Source organism: Tachypleus tridentatus, chromosome 4 (assembly GCF_004210375.1).
Source record: "Tachypleus tridentatus isolate NWPU-2018 chromosome 4, ASM421037v1, whole genome shotgun sequence".
Classification (NCBI taxonomy): Eukaryota; Metazoa; Arthropoda; class Merostomata; order Xiphosura; family Limulidae; genus Tachypleus; species Tachypleus tridentatus.
The window spans coordinates 51,388,713-51,403,105 of NC_134828.1; the positions used below are offsets into that span (position 1 = coordinate 51,388,713).

General features: G+C 32.0%; 1 pseudogene across 1 annotated transcript in view; it reads left to right on the forward strand.

The window, feature by feature from the left end:
• The window catches only part of LOC143249120 (death-associated protein kinase 1-like), a 159,731-nt pseudogene extending 147,212 nt beyond the window's left edge, over positions 1-12,519 (forward strand). The window contains exons 26-28 of the transcript XR_013027563.1: positions 1,038-1,244; positions 5,326-5,495; positions 7,334-12,519. The product of XR_013027563.1 is annotated as a death-associated protein kinase 1-like (transcript). The remainder of the gene's footprint in view (positions 1-1,037; positions 1,245-5,325; positions 5,496-7,333) is intronic.
• The last annotated feature ends 1,874 nt before the right edge of the window (positions 12,520-14,393 follow it).

Sequence of the window (14,393 nt, forward strand, 5' to 3'; positions counted from 1 at the left end):
ACAAGTTCTGGAAATGTCTGTAAATATTATAACAAAAAGTTTGAATTTCTTATTCTTCCCTCTGCTTTTTTTTTTATTACATAACTCAAAAACCAAAATAATGGTGTCAACCAGTTTCACTGATGTTATCATTGGCCCTTGAAGTTAATTTTCTCACAGACATTGATGTTCCTTAAAAAAAAAAGAAAAAAAAAGCAGCTTAAGTACAGGATGAAACAGGAATTACCAGCCAGTAATAGATATTGTATTTAGAACTTGATTATAAATACAACCTTCCCATGTCTGTTGAAACACTGCATTGTAAAAAAACAAGAATTTGCTCTGTAATTAAGTACAAAGCTACACAATGAGCCATCTGTGCTCTGCTTACCAAGGTATTGAAACCTGTATTCTAAAGTTGTGAGTCTGCAAACTTACCGTTGTGCCACTGGGAGGTGACAAACAAATAAGAAATAACTTTAAAAAAAAGTAAATGTAAGAATGATTAATATCAATCTTTCAAAAGTAGTGCAAACAAGATAGTAGGGATAGCATTTGTATCATCCTTCAGTAATAACACAGGTACACTGTGTAGCAGAATATTAACAGATGTGCTATTATATAAGGATGGTGCAAATGCAATTTCTACAAGGTTATTAATCCTATATTTATTTCCTTTTTTTGAAAAGTTTTTCTTTAATTAGCACTTTTATTAGTAATCTCATAATCCTATTCAAAGAGTTGGATAGTACTATTTCAGTTGGAGAGTAGTACCTCTCTTTATGAAAGTGTACTTTTCCAAAACAAAATACTTTTTATAGAGTTTTGTCAATGGGACAATTCAATATTACAAATGCACAAAGGAAGTACATATTTCTTAAAATTGAATTTTCAAGTTAAATTAATATAACACCATACTTAATTATAAAATATTTTTCTTACGATACACAACTGGTATATTTTAGTTTGCATTCAAGCAGAGTTGATTTTTGGTGCTAATTACTTATGTTGAACTTTTTATCCAGTTAAGTCTTTTGTTATTTCAATGTTGTGTACAGGTTTTGGAAGCCCTCCATCTGTGTACCCAGTGTGAGAGTGATGGTGATATTGAGTATGAGTTTCCAATTTTTAACCTTGTTGAGACTCTTGAAGGACTGTGGGATGAAAATGATTTAAGGTATCGTAATGGAGTTTATGGAGGTGTGCAAATCAGGCCACAAGCTGGAATGTGCCATGTGATACCTGGACTTTTCCCTCGTGTCCAGGTATAAGTTTATAGCCTAAACAGTAAAATAATTAATACAGTACAAGACTGTCTATGAAGTATCTCAATAGTTCACAAACAAAACTTAGTAGAATCATGTAACGTATTAAGAAATAGGATGATATTAAGTTAATTTTGAAACAAGTATATTCCTTGAAATATTATTTAAGTGCAAAATAATGAATTGTTTAGGGAATACAGGAACAATGTTGAACTTCTCACCTAAGAGAGAAACTCTTTAGCTATGATGTTGTAGTTACAATCTTTTTATTAAATGTACATTTCAAACCTTTTAATTCTTGTTTGGCAGCATTTAAGTTCGTACATGATTTTGTTTGTTTATTGTTGTGTGTTTGACTTTGTTTTCCTCATAGTGCTTTTTTTTTTTTTTTAACTTAAGTTGCTTCATTTTTCCACTTGAGTTTGGTTAAACCTTTCTGTGCAATGCATTCCAAAGTTAGTTTTACCACTTTGGGAATAACAAAAGTAACTAGTTTTCTTCTTAGGCCTTGGATGCAGGCAACCTGATGATGGATTTATTGGGGTTTTGTACATCATGAAATCAAATGTTCATGGTACAATCTTTATCTTCAGAGTATATCAAGGCTTCTACTGAAATTGCTCAGCCTTTGTTGCCTGGCAGGACTTTGATAGTCTTTTTTTCTACCTCCAAAGTTTGACCATTTTCCAGGAGTCTCCTAGGAGTAATTTGGTCTTCATGGATTTTATGTATTAGGTTTATGTTGTTTTATCCCTGTCATTTATTTCTTTCTCATCCTTCCTTATTATATAAATAATCTTCCCCACCTTTTGATTTTTCCTCATATTTGGTTTCTTGCTGATCCATTGGCTTAGAGTTACATGAGGGTATTGGCATGTTACATCTCCCAAATGCTTTTGATTATTTCACATTTTCCTTACATTGCATTGCATAGTCTGTGCAGTTTTAGATCAACAGTTGCTAGTTCACTTGTTACATATTTGAGCAGTGGCTTCTAAATCATATGTCTATCTTCTGCATGTCCGATATCCTTTCTTGCTTCTTACCCTTACCAACTTCTTACTGTTTCCTTCTTGCATATACCTTTCTTTGAGGCTCTGCACAGAAATCCTGTAGGGTTTTTCTAGTGATACCCTTCTTTCCTACATTTTAGCATACATCTCATCCTTGACTCTGCCATTTACAATATGGTTTCTTTGTTTAATGTCATATCGACTTGGGTCAATTTACCCTTGACTTCTCTTAGGAATTTACATATGGCCCCATTTCTGGGACAAAATATATTGATACTGTTCTATATATTATCAAGTTTCAGATGACATTAGATTACCAACATTCCACCTTTCCAAATATTGTAGCCCCATTTATTTCTTTTAGATCCTCATATTCTTCCAATATCAATTTCTTTCCCCACCTCTGGTATCTCTTTTTCTCCATTTTCCTCCTCAAGATCCCATGACCTACCAACATCTGTCAGAAGCAGTTCAGGTTATTGCTCTTGCAGTGGACAATCAAATCTATTCCTCATATTTCAAGTTGCTTTTATCCCTGCCTTTTTTGTTGTCCCCAAAAAAACTGGGGACTGACTACTGACAACTGATTTATCTCACTTCAGCTGCTTCATTTCATTATCTCAGTTCACCCTGAGATGTGCATTTTCTCCTGGGTTGTGGATGACATCAGGGTATGTCTCCAGGGTTTACCTATGCATAATGATAACACCTCATTCTCCTCCTTATCTTTGGTTTATCTATCTTGGAGTGGTTGAACAATTTCAAGCCCTTCCATTCAGACTTTCCTCAGTACCTTTCATGTTTTGTTGAATTGTCAGGGCTTTTACGTGGCATCAAGGACTACTGATTCAATCATAAAAGAAATTGGCCAATCCTACTTAGCAGCTACTTTGTAGTGGCTTGGGTGGTTGATCAGTCAAATGGATAATTCCTACCTCAGATCCATCTTTCATCTTGTTTTTTTGTGGGGTGTTTTTCAATACAAATATCAGTTGAGCCTGCTTTCTCCTTTACAACTTAGTCAATGGCACTTTCAGTTCACCACACCTTCTTGGCTCCATGACTTTCAGCTTACGAGGTTGTATTGCTTTTAAGGATGTGTTTTACCATGATATCACTGGTCCCTTTCAGTTGTGCCCATGTGAGATCCCTTCAGTGCACTCACTGAACAATGAAACCTTAATCGGGATTCTCTTTCCACGTGAGATGACTTATATTGGTGGGTGGACTAAATCCACGTGTCTGCTGGTATTTTGCTTCCTTTCCTATGTCCAGGTCTACGTCTTTCTATGGAGAAATTTCTTTAAGGATGGAAAATAAGAGACAATCAGTGGGTAACTTCAGGCCATTGATCTCCATATGAAGCAATTTATAAATTGCTGTTTTCAAACTTCTATCCATATGTTGGGTTTTTACCAATGCCTTCTTTTTATCTGACATTGTTTGGGGATAGTTCTTTTTAATGTTTCTATGGTGGTGACGCATATTGTCCATCAAGTGGGCACCTGGTCCAGAAATCTATGTTTGTGGACATTGGATATCTTATTGTGGACTCTTGTAAATCACATTTGCATTATTGCATTTCTTGTGCAAAAAGCTTTCAATCTGGTTGCAAATTGTCTTTCATGCCCCAAACAGATATATTGCATGTAGTGGGAATTAGAACCCATCATTTTTAGTGATCTCTACCATGAGTGGGGTTCTTCCTCACAAGGATGCCTTTGTTGAGTCTTAATGCTAAGTTGACACTATTTTTGGTTGCCTGTACTTCATCCACTTTCTCTGGCAGTCATTGCCTACAGTTTGGATCAGTCACACAAGTATCTTTGTGTACCCATCCATCAATTTCTTAGGTGATTTATCTTGTCCACTCCATTCCTTGTCTAGTCTGCCTAACTGCTTCATCTTGACCAATTCAACCTTGGTTTTCAAGGTTAGAAAGACTGCTCCTCCTCCCTGTCCCTTATTCACTTCTCCCTCTCTTCGTTAACCTCAGTCAAATGTTCTACATTCCCAACTTTGTGTTCTGTTTTTTTATATCTGATCTAAATCTGGTCATTGATGAGATGATCCAGCTTCACACATTGAGTTACTTTTTTGTTAGCTAGCTCCATCCATACATAGAGATGCACCCATGCAAATGAAACACGTTTCTCAGTTGGTTTACTACCAGGTAATTTCCTACTGACAAGCCTAACATGGCTTGTAAGGTGAAAATTTTTCACTTGATTCTTTAACCATGGGTTTGTGGTCTTCTTGTTTTCTAGATATTAGATGACCTTTATTCATTATCCTTCATTTTACAATACCGTAGAATTTTTACTTCCCCTTCTCATGCATTTGTTACAAATACATTTCTCTACCCTTCTGGATTGGGTCATTCTTTCAGTTCAACATCTTGATTTACCTCCATTTGAACTACTACTTCATGTTTCATCTTTCTTATAGAACTTATTCCTTACTCTTAGCCTGTAAATGTTAAAGGTTGGATTTATTTGCCTTTGACATTTAACATAAGTTTTATCATCCGACCTGGTTTCTTCTTTATTCAGATCATTCTTTTCTTCTGAATACCTAGGCAGCTCGGGAGGGCTATCCTTCCTACCTCCTTGTCTCCCTTCTTTACCCTCAACCTGATGTGGATGGACTTCTGTGTTCAGTCAAGACTCTTTGTTCTTGTATAGCCCATATTGCTTCTTTCTGGGATCCACATTCATGACTCTTGATCCCCTGGCAATCTTGCTCATGTCATGATCTTTCACCTTCTACCTTTACCACTTGAGTCTGCCTTGTGGTATGATTGGCCCATTCTTCCTCCCAACCTGTTTTCCAGTTATTGTCCTATAAGATCTAACCCTCACTATTTCTCTTGCTTCTTGTCTTTGTTATCTAGTGGAGGAGATTATGCAATCTGGCATGTGGACCATTCCCTGTATGTTCATTTTCCACTGTCTTCATTATGTTGTGGTTTCATCTACCACCAATGGCAGTACTTCAGACTTTGTTGTGACTCGAAGTGGTAATTTTGTATTCCTACTTTCTAAATCTGTGCTAATCTGTTTTTATAGGTTCAACTAAGACGGTCAACTCATCAACATCCAGATCCTGAAAATGATCTTTATCAGTGGCATTTGGGGAGCAAGTTCTGTAGTGGATGTTTAGAGGGAATGATCACTCTTAGTGACCAGGAAGCAATAGAAATTAAAGTTCGTGGTCCAAGTTGTCGTAAGATAGACAGGTAAGTATATCATTTAATGGTTCACACAACTAGTTGGTAGATGTCACATTTAATTTGATTCAGACACAGCCTAATAGTGTTCTTTCATAAGGGATGTAGACATTTCTAATTCTTTAACATTCTCTGATCTAAACCCTCCAAAAATGCTGTATCTGTTTTTTCCTGTACTTTCATTTGATAAGAAAGCTACTTCATTAAAGATAACTTGCAGTGTTAACTGAATGGGTTTGATGAGAAAGTTCAAACTTTCAATAATAACATACCTTGTTATTTTGGTATTTGGCGAGTTTGCTATTACATTGTTTTGATACATGCCAAAACCTATGAGTAAATAACAGACATTTTTTGTGAAACTATTTTATATTGGTGAATATGTCTAATATATACAGTGAGTTGATGTTCCACATGAACTTTTTATATAGCTTTGAACTCAATACACTGTTCAAAATTGTAAGTGGTCTAATCAATTGGCTTTACATACATAAAGCAAAACTGCTTTAACCTTTCACAAACTTCATACATCTGTGTCTTATGTAAAATGTAGTAGTATTCTTAGAGTATAATAGTCATATGAAAGGTTTACAATATTTATATGGTATTTTGTTTGTTGAAATATATAAACATTAGAATGTAAATTTTACAGTAAATATATATTTTGATCTCAAGTTCTTAATAAGTTATTTGTTAATGCTAGGTTTCTAATAAACACCTGTTTTGCAGAAGTAAAAAAAGACTGATAGGATAGGGGAAATTCTATTGGAATTTCTGACTTTACCAAAGTTTTAACTCCATCTATATATTGCCACATTGATAATGAAAGTTAACTCTGAACTTGGATTTTTTTTTAATGCTGAATTAAATTACTTGAAATTTGTCTAAACTATCCAAAATATTATTTATTTTTAGTAAATAAATTTGGTTTTATATATATTATTTCTAGAAATTTTTAAGTTTTCAAAATGGTACTTGCATTCCTGTACTGTTTAATAATGCTTAACAACATGTTTCTTATCTGGTAATAATACTCCTGAAAGTTCTGTTGAATCCATCAAAATTTTAGTTTAAGTGATGGAAGAGTATATATTTTCAAAAGCAAGTAGACATTCATTGTTTCAAATAGCATTTATTAAGTTTTAAAAATATTTTTATGAAAGATAGCATTATCAAGTCAATAGGCTGAAAATGTTAGCTGAATCTGATAGAAAGTAAGATAATCAGCTAATAAAGGGATTTAATAGTTAGGTAATTGATTTTTTTAAAATGAAATTTCAATATCTTACAAGAAATTGTGATGATCCTCAGGCTGCACTACTTTTGGTTTATTTTGTAAACACCAGAATGTCTAGTTTACTAAAATTTTTATTTGTCATTCCAACTACCTAAAATTCCTAAATTTGACAGTAACTAATTTTGAGCTCTGGAAATATTAATGTATTGAAAAGTCAAGTTATTATAAACAATCAAGTTAAATCTTATATAGGATAGTAAACACACAAGAAAAAATGTTTTACAGTGTTTTACTTGCAAGTGTTTCAGAGAAATTTGAAATTCTCAAAGAAAGTAACTTAGTCAAAATTTTATTTATTCATTTATCTTCCTTCCTTCCTTACATTGGAGTACTTTGTGATGTACTTGTAAAATTATATTCCTGATGAAATCATTCTTGCATTAATATTTTTATTTGTAGTTACTCAAATAAATTTAAGTTATTTTTATACTATTGAAAATGATTTTGTTAAAGCAATAAGAAGTTAATTTATGTTTATTAACAAAACTTTTATTCATTTGTTTACAAAGATCAAAGTATGGTTTTTAACTGTTTACTTGTTGTTTGATAGTTTCTACTTTTTGGAAGATTTGCTCTGTGTGGTAGATCAAGTTCTTGGTGACATTTGTCCTGGTCTTATGGTGGAAAAGCATTTTCTTAGTGCTTCTCAGTTACAGTCTCATGTGGATAATCCAGTCAGTTTTCCACCAGACATAGTAATGAAACAATTGATTAAGAATGGACCAGATGCTGTGATTGAAAGAGAGAATGTACAAGAAAAGGTTCTAGACTTATTTTGTAGTGGTGCTACTGAGCTCCAGAGGTACCTTAATCCTGATTCAGGTGTTTCCCCTGGGTTAACTCTTGCACCTGATATTCATGTGTCTCACCTATCGGTACTGATTCGTCAGAAGCTGTGTGCTATACTGGATCCTCCAGAATCCATGGGTCGAGATTGGTGCATGTTGGGAGTCCGGCTTGGGATGACAGATGAACTTCCACATATCGACCCTGGAGAAAATTCAAGGAACAGCCCCACAGCTCGAACACTGGAACAGTGGTCAAAAATCCAAACAGTACTGTAAAGAGTCTTCTCAGTAAACTGGAAGAGTTAGGACGTGAAGATGCTATTCAGATAATATTGAAATGTGGACCTCTTTTCAAAGTACGGCCATCAGAAATGGAAACTGTTGCAGAAGATACTGTAATTGTAGGAGCAGGCTCGCACACATCCAGCTCTAATCTGTCACGATAGTATTAAAATACATATCTAACATATCTTGGAGTTCAACCTCTTTATGATTGAAACAAACTTGTGTGATGTTAGTTTAACATAAAGCTTAGGTTCCAGTTTATCAAGATTATTTCAATTACAATTAAGCATACATACCTCAGGTTAAAACCTGTTATAGTAATTAAAGCTGTTTTGAAACAGGTTTACATGCCTCATGTTTTAGACTTTTATAGAGAAAAGATGTGTTTCTTGTAAAATGTCAATTTTTCTGAAGTAATTTCTTTATTTGAATAAGTTTAAAAACCATATATTTCACATATCACTGAAAGATAAATGTACCTAATTAATTTTTAGTTGTCAAAATTAGTATAATAAAATGATCTCTATATGTTTTTACATCAAATAGTATACCTAACTAACTAAACACATTTAGTAGCTGTATGACTGTCTTTTTGATAGTTCTCAAACATGCTGTTAAATCAGAGGTTATAGCCAGCTGAACTTTAGTAGTAAGAAAATGGTGCCATTAAAAAATTGAAAATATACTGCTACATCAATAAATACAGATGTTTAAATTGAGAGCTCACTCAGAACTAATCAAGAGTTCTCTAACATGTCTTGTAAAATACAGCCATTAAGGTATTTAAAAGCCACCTAATGTTAAAATATCTATATTGAGTTGCTGTTAAAAATTTAGATGTGTAATTAAATGTTTGACACATTGTATGCTTAATGAGTTGCAGGACTGATGGTATAACAACTTTATTTGTACATTTATTGGACCAGAATTATACAAAATATTTTTGTGTAAATATAATAAAACAAATCTTTTATAGATACATTAATATTTGTGATCAGAGCAAAACTAAAAATTACAGAAACCATTAGAGCTAATTAAATGCACTTTTGGATTTTATAATAATACAGAATTGTTTTATCAGTCAGGTAACTTTGCTGTTGATGATATTTTTGGTTGTAATTTTGATTAATTTATATGGTTCAGCCATTTTATTGGATTTAGTTTAGTCTTTAATACCTATTTAAGGCTAAGAATGCAAACTAATCTCTATAATAAAAGCATAATAGTAAAGATAAAATTAAAAAGTAATTACATTCTATTTACTAAATAATATAACAAATAGTGTTAAAAATAATGTAAATAAATGGTATAATTTACTTAAGAAACATGGAAAACTAGGTATTCACTTGAACTACTGTTAGTGAAGATTATTTCTTTGAAAAATATAAATTTGGTATAATATGCCTGATTTTTCCTATGGCTTGTATCATCTAAAAGTACTTTTTAATGGTGTGAGGCTGTTACTTGTTACTCACCATAAAAGTTGTTATGAGTCTAAGCTGTTGAGCTTGAGGTTTCATTACTTTTTTGTCATATTTTTTGGCTAAATAAAACTTACTGTTTTGCATAGTTGATCACACAATAATACAGAAAAAAAATGATGTATGAACTTTGAACTAGAAGTTTGTTCTTACTGAGGATTTTTTTGGAAATGAAGATAATTAATGTGTGACTGATCTAAAAACAATGTTTAATATTGGGGAAACTGTGCAATATGTTGAAACAATTGTGATTTGATCCTTGAAAAATCATTTAAGTATCTTCATCTGGATTAATTTATAGTTGAAATTCATGTTAAATTTGGGATTAAGTATGCATACTGCTGAGAGAGGTGTGGAAAAGCAAAGTAATTTATTGATGCCAAACTCCAAATGACTACTTTTTGAGAAAAACTGAAAATAACAAACAGCATGTTACTCCAAATTCTATTATTTTTTTTTACATCCTGAGTAATTTGTATGATTCATGAAACATTTATGATCATTTGGTTATATCATGAAACACATATAGACTTTTCACTTTAAAGGAAATATGCAATAAAGTTGATTTCGTTTTAAAACATGTCATTACTGTAGCAACAACTTACTGTCAATCCTTTTTGGATGTCTTCAGTAGTATGGTATGAATGGTATTGGTACACAGGTCATTTTAAACTTTGTGTTCTGGTTGTAACATCAAAAAGCTTCTTGTTGAAATAAAAATTAGTGATAGATACCAGTACATATACACTGTATTTATACAATTGTATTAGTGGACTAAAATCAAAATATCCCTCGTATATATTAATTACCAAAACAAAAGCTAACTTCATAGAACAGGTACCACCATATGTCCAGCTTTTAGTCACTATCTAATGTGTAATTACAGTTGTTTATTTATCATTTTGTTCAGTATTTATTTAGTTAGCACTTTAACTTTTGGAGAAACTTCCCTCAACTTTGTTAATTTATATAACATAAAACAGTTTATAGCTAAATAAATGCAGATTTGTTTCTCAATTTAGTATTTTATTAACAGTGAAACTAAATTTAATACTTTTTCTGAAAAAAAAATCAGAAATAACTTATATAAAATTAATAACTTGACCCAAACATACAACATTGTTGTAACAAATCTAGAGTCTCATTGGAAATACAAATACTGAGAAGTGAAATTAGCTTAATATTTTATTATCACATACATTTTGATAAACACATATTCACCAGTTTTAGGTATCATTTCTTCTATATGGATACCATAATCTTCTGCCACTTTAGGATCAGGCTGATTTTGTTTTTATGACTTTTTCAATTTGTCCACTATACAATACTTTGTAATTCCTGATGAATTTATATACTGTCTGACAGGAAAATGGTTGCTACCTGTTTTCTGAAGTTAACTTTATGTTTTAGTAATCAGGGCTCAGACCTGATTTCATTCATTTGGGATAATTTTCCGCTCTGTAAATAAACTGAGAATCTTATCTGTTCATGTAGAAACTTTATGCTGCTGTAAAGCAGAACAATGTGTGAACTAACTTAATGTAATTAAAAAAAATTACATGCAAGTGATTATCAAACCCACTGTCACTTGGATTTACCAGCAGCAAATTATTCAGTGGTAACATGGTAAAAGTGTAAAAATTATCCACATTTTTTGTTGTCATATTTTTAAATAAACAAAATAAACTTACCATTTTTTGTAACAACCAGAGGATTTGCCCAGCTTGTATTTTTAGTGTGTGAAAGTGAAATAAACATACTGAATTTTATTTATTATAACACACAATGTTTTAAAGATTTTATTATTTGTAATCGCTAAAGTTATAAGTTAGTAGTATGGTTTCAGAACTTGTGGTTTGTCATCTATCATGTAATAAAATACTAGTACATTTAAGACTTTTTCCTTGTACCTGTTTATTTAAGTGACCTTGGTGTAAATTTTTCTGTGTAAGAATTGATTAATATTAAATTAAGGGTCAAACTGGGACCATGCTTTTGTGCCAAGAAGAGCAAAGATAAACTCAGTAAATGAGATTAATTGTGTATGTGTATATATTAACTGTATACTGTGTTCTATGTATATAGTATTTGTATTAGTGTGGGTAAAAGGTCTTTGTTTTAAAGTGATTGATAATTCAAATAGTGTCACTTAATTTTGTCATATTATTCAAAAACAAACATTTATAAGGTAAATAGTATTAATCAGGACAATTATATAAGCTAACATTTCAGTATTACTCATATGAAAAAGAATGATGTTGTTGACTTATTTAAATTAGTGTTTCCGAGTGCTATTGCCAAAAAAGACTGTATGACACGTATGACTGTGTTTGTATTTGAGTGCAAAGGCACAAGTTATTGTGATTTGTTACACACTGCTCAATTTTGCAAAAAAAGATGGAAGCTTTTAAAGTAATGACAAATAACTTGGGTTAGGTTTCCATATGTGTATCAAGAAGCATGTTTTTGTCTGTATTGTGGCTCAAACATTCCCAGTACAGGATCCAGCAATTGAACTCTGCTAACAACTTTATAATTAAGGTTGGATCACTTGAATGTCTGCTTTAGAGTAATGTTGTTATAACCTAACTCTCTTCTCACCCAGGATTTGTAAAGGAGTCACTTAAAAACTGAAAGAATATTAAAATTTATCTTTGTTTTCAATGTATCATAAAGCCAAAATGGAATATGCTAAGTAATTAAAAACTGGTAAACCAGGATCTTGGCTTTCTAGAAGCAACAGAACATCCTTTTGCTTAAAATAGCTTAATTCATCAATGATTAGTCATTGAAATATTGTTCTTTTCTGTTGCTGACATAAATAAGACAGAGTTCATAACTGAGGGCAGTATTTTAAGTAATGTATGTATTTAATTTCTAATATTTTCTTCTCCCTCAAATACTGTCATATGTTTCATCAAAAATATTTATTTATGGCTTGAGTCTGTGAAACTGTAGAAGAGCTTGTAATATTCTGTAATAAAAGCCACACAGATATTTTTGTTAGTAATGCAGATAAATTAATGATACATGATACACGTGTGCTTTTAAGAAATTGAAAAGTAAGATTTTCTCTTTATGTGTATTGTCATGTTTTCTAACTTTGGGTTTTCAAGTAAGTTACTTAAAGGTTTTGTAATATTATTATTTACAAATGGTGAAATAAAAGCCTTTTGACTTCATTTAACCACCAAATACAGAAGTTACTGATATAGCTCTTCAGTCACGTGAACTGTAACAGTAACTATATTACTGTAACAGTTAATATATAAATTATATGAAATCTGTTGAATGTTTCCCTACTTTTGTCTATAAAATAACATAAAAACTAGGAAGTTACTTCAAGTGTACAATAAAAAACATAGGGTCGTGATTACATTTTTTTTTACATTTATTACATCAATTGTTTTTGTAACATAGCACTATATATTATATATCTCAGAATAATGCAGTAAAAAGAGAGAAAGACTAAAATACTTTCGATTAAACTTTTGCTGAAAGATATATTTACCATAGGCTTTAATTAGCCATCATCCATAGCTTATTGACATTAGCAAATTCAAGAATACAATGTTTTGTACGTGTAAGACTAGTTTAGAAACCCAAAACCAAGTGCTCTTATACTGCCTAAATGTCTTGCTGTTTATAACATTAAAATCAAGAAATAGCATTCGTAGACCTGATTAAAGTTTTCAGCCATGATGAAAAACAAGTTTAAACATTTATGTAATACAATTCTTTAATACTACAAAAATTTGCATAAGTTTAAAAACTAGCAGCTAAATACTTGGGAGTAACGTATAGGTTAATAAAGGCGATAATTTACCAGCTCACATTTAACTAATAGTCACAAAAGTTAACCAATCTAAATATAGTTGTGGGATCACATGTATCATAATTGGCCATAAGTGTATTTAATGAATACGTAGAAAATTTAGCTTTTATATCTTATCCAAACCCGGTCAAGTTTTGATGGAGATGTATAGATAGTTTTGTTGGTGGTTTTTTTTTTTTTTTGCCATTTAAGATCGGTATTTCAATTTGTAACACCTTGAAATGCCCAAAATGGACTTTTTATTTAACATGTACTAGTCTCTTGGATGCTGAGATAAGCTTGTTTCAAACGCATTCCCTAAACTTGGTGCTAATAAGTAGCTTGCTCGTCTAAAATCTCACGAACAAGCAATTTTCATTAATTTGTTAGTAGTTAACACAGCTGTTGAACGATAATTCGCTAATTGGTTGCCTCAGGCGATAGTTATGAGTGTAGAGGCAATGAAATCATAGTTATAATATGACTTAGCAAAAGAAGTGGAGACATCATGGTTCCATTAAGGGGCATCAGAAGGCCACTCTCTCTCGGGTTTTGGGTATCATATATATACCCTGGAGGGTCAGGTGCTCTTTGACCTCTTCCTCCTTCCTTTACTTGTATAGTCATGCAGTGTTGGTTGGTGTTAGGGTCAGAGTGGGCTGAATTGCTCCGACCCATGGTATACATTTACAGATATTATTTTCCTATCAGTAGGAAGTCTAGTTTGATAGTGGCCTGTTTTTCCCCCTCTTTATATATGTTTATTATTATTTTATTTTATTTATTTTTACATATAAAATATATGTTGATAGGGGAGAGATGTTTAAGACTATCTTCATCGTGTATGAGGTACCTGTCTAGTTAGCATAATAATTCATTTTTCATCCAATTTTTATCAAAATACGTTATTGTAGTATGTATGAGTCTATCTGGTATAACTGGTATATTTGAATATTTGTGTGTGAATTTAGATGATGTTGCTCTGGGAACTCTGTATGCTGTTGTGAGGAGTGTGTTTTGTATTGTTTGTAGCTTGGTGTTAATTGTTTTGCTGGAGCTGTATAGTCGATTACTAGTCTAATGTATGTTTTGTAAATTTTTAGTATGTTGTCTGTTGATGCTCCACTATTCTTGCTAGTTAGACTCTTATCATAATTGGTTCTTCGTCAGACTTTATTTTTACTTCATTTACACGGTTAATCCTTGTATTGTGTTTTGAGTCATAAGTTAGACCTAGAAATT